The following is a 3,894-nucleotide window of genomic DNA, read 5'->3' on the forward strand; positions in this document are numbered from 1 at the left end:
TATTTCTCTCATATTTTTAAACTTGAAATTGAAAATTAATATAAAAATGTCTGCATTCACTTTCTTTCCATTGAAGCTGCACGTCGATCAGCGCCCCTCATATGCAACCTCTGAATCAGTGAATGCATGTATAAGTGCTGACTGACTCCCAGATCAGCTGTACACACCATTTAAAGTGCAGGACAATTTGAGATTCGGGTGTGTGTTTAAACAGACAAATACACTTAATAATATGTAAACATGCCCGGACGTCCTGCGTGTTTTATTTTAAACACAACTAATTTCCTCTTGAATGAGCACAAACAGTTAAAGTATGTTCTCGTTAAATCAGTGCGTTCGTAAAGTGACACCTCTGTTATCAAACAAAACAAAAGGAGAGATTCATTTGCCGCTCTTCACATGTTTGACAACAGGTGTCACTTTAAATTGCGTGTACAGAAGCTGATCTGGGATCAGTTTATCCAACACAATCTCACGGCAATTCGCAACTTTTTGATTTAGTGGCTAATTCGTATGAAATTTGCACAATTTAGTACGATTTGCTCATCGCCCAATGACGGTTGGGTTTAGGGGTGGGGTTAGGTGCCACGCCTCCTTTTTAAAATCATACAATTTCGTACGACTGAACTCGAATACTTACGTTTTCTCGTGAGATCAGGCTGGTTTATCATATAGAGCGCGTCTGTCAGTCAGCGCTTATACGTTATACACTTATACGTTCCCTCGCAAAACATCTTTGCAAGGGAGCGCAAAAACTTAAAAACATATGTTTACTTCTCACTTTTTTTTTTTCTCCCGCTTATTTTTTTTTTCTCCCACCCATTGTTTTTTCTTCCAACCATTTTTTGTCCTCCACCATCACTTTCCCTCCGGGTCTCCGTGGAAATGAACCTCAGATGTCTGCACGAATATATTATTTTTATTTGTGTACGATTTGTGCTGCAAAAAATGTTTGTGCTGCTATTTTATTATTAGTAGGCCTAATAAAATAATATTAGGTCATTCAGAGGTGTGTCGGCTCCAGTTGCTCCATGTTTACCAAAATAGTCTCGCTTGTGTATGTTTCATTTGTGCTTACATTAAAGGACTTTCCTCCAACCTGGAGAAGGCAAACCATCTTTTTCCGGTGGAGCACCATGGCCTCAGCCTTGGAGGTGCTGATTCTCAACTGCCCCAGTGCATGCTGAATGTCCATGTTCGAAGAAATCTACAGAACAACATTGTCTGCGAATAACAGAGATAAAAATCCTGTGGTCGCCGAACCAGACCCCCTCAGGCCCAAGGCTGCGCATAGAAATACTGTTCAGAAAATTATGAACAGAACTGGCGACAAATGGCAGCCCTGTCGCAGTCATGCAATGGAAACAGGTCTTAGTTATTGCCGGCAATGCGAACTAAACTCCTGCTCTGTTCATACAGAGATGAGACAGCCCTTACCAGAGCACCTCTGACCCCATACTCCCAGAGCACCTTCCACAGAAGGCCATGAGTATATAATTGTAATAATTTTAATTTAATTAAATAGTGTAATCACAAAAGCAATTCTAGAAATAGTAATTACATGCAGGCATTTCATGAATGATGAGCACATTGTACATACAGTAAGTACACATAAGTACATTGTAACAAATAATTACCTTCAGGGTAAGTAGATATTAGTTGTTAAGGTCACCTAATATAAAATGGGACCTTAATAAGCAACTATTGAATAAAGGAAATTGATTCGAATGCTAAGTGTTACCAATGCTTCTGAATGAAGTATTGATATCTGTGCATACTGAATGCATTTTAAATAACATTTACCTAAAATACTGTCTGTGTTGTTCACAGGTCAGAGTTTTAAACAACTTTGATTGAGTTTGTGTTTCTGATCTCCCACATTCACGTGTGTATAAATGGAAGTCAATGGAGAGGAAAGTGTAGTGTGACTCTGAGCGATCAGCAATGTGCCCAGGAGTCAGGCACTTAACAGCAGGGAGCTCCAGGGGCTTGTCATCGCAATAACTGTACTGTAGGTCACTGGGGATAAAAGCATCTGCTAATTGACTACATTCTTGTGTTCTTTACTGTACTCCACTTTTAGTGCACTTAAGCTCAAAGTGCTCATTATGACACAACGTTCCTTCTCTTAGAGCATAATTATATCATCAAGACACCAGCACCTTTTAATCATCTTTTGAGCAATGTTTATAGATAACCATGCTGTTTCGCGCATGTACCGCCATTAGTATCATTCCAATTTCGTTTTAGAAACAAAATAAATTGTGGATACTGTATATGTGAAATGATTTTGAGAGTCGAAGTAGTAAAACATTAAGACTACTTATCGTACTACAGGAATCTAAATTTTGTACAGGAATAAGAGTGTAATCTGTGTAATAGAATACTCCTATTTACTTTCCTTGGCGATGACATGATGGTGTAATGATGTCGTATTTATTTTTAGCTGCGTAAGGCTTAAATAAAAATGGTGTTTTTGAATGAAGATAAGAATATGATCAAAGGTTTATGAGAACTGAAAGGCTACAGTGCTGTACGTTTTCTTTGTGAGTTTCCGACTAAAAACTGGACAAATGGTGGTTTGGATTACTTGTTGGCGATAACTGACCGCACGTGATCAGTATGTCATACTGTTGAAAATTTCCCCGCTGTTGAAGACAAGGTGCTGAACCAACAAGACGCACCACACACCGGGATTGCGCGGGAGTCTGGCTGTTAATGACTCTGATATGTAAATGTTGCTTTATTTCTGTGCATGCTAATTTAGTTTAAAAGTAATAAAAAAAGCGTTCTCTCAATATGTGGGTTATCATAGGGTTCTTTCACACAGTGATCCTTGTAAATATCTGGGAAAATTACTGTAATGACTTTCCGGGAAATACAAAAAAGAGCTGTTCACACATGCAAGGACGTTCTGGAATTTTTCCGGAAAAGACCATTCACATATCCATTCCAAAATACCGGTAAATTCTGACATCATTACCCAGAAATGAGCTCTAAACAGCTGTGCTTGTATTTGTAAACATAATAGGGGTCAGGCTTTTGTTGATGATTTCACTTTTATCTAAAGCTTTAACGTTCACGCAGCTGCTTTATCCCAGAGACATCGAAAGACAGATGCGCGAACTGCTGCTAAATGTTTACACATTTGACTACGTTACAAATTCTGTGGATAGATAAGTATTGTGAACAACTTCGATGAAAATATAGAGGAACGCTTTTGCATTTCGCACTTCACGTGCACACACGTCGAGCAGCTGAAAGTAACTGAAGGTAAACAAACAGCGGTTTATCATAAGCATTTTATCGATAATTTTTTACACAGTTGGCATTAAGAAAGATCATAGAAATGTTATCTGACTAACATCTAGCAGCAAAATGTGTCTGGAAAAATAATTAAAGGCTTTTATTTTCATAAACAGCGTGGATGTGAATGCGTCTGAATGTTCTGATTGGCTGGAGTAGATGTTTCACGTCAGATCGCTCTAGATGTGAACGTGCTCTTTCTGGCAACTATTTCCTTCTGCATTCACACGGAGCAGTGTTCTGGAAAATTACAGTTAATGTCACAACTTCTCTTTCTGGAAAATTGCCAGAACGAATTTACCGGTATTTTCAAAAAGGGCCTGTTCACACATACAAACCTTTACGGAAAATTGCCGGTCTGTATGTGTGAAAGGGGCTATAGTTTAACAAGGTAATGCGGTGGTTTAAATCAGGTGAGTTGGAAAACGTAAACATACCATATAATTTCATCTATTTGCCATCTAATTACAAAATTTAAATAAAGCTGAAGATATTTTGACAAAATTCTGACAGAATTCATTTTGCTTGGATTTGAGACATTGTGTATATACAGTTGAAGTCAGAATTATCAGCCCCCCTGAATTATTA

This window comes from Danio aesculapii, chromosome 6 (genome assembly GCF_903798145.1).
Source record: "Danio aesculapii chromosome 6, fDanAes4.1, whole genome shotgun sequence".
NCBI lineage: Eukaryota > Metazoa > Chordata > Actinopteri > Cypriniformes > Danionidae > Danio > Danio aesculapii.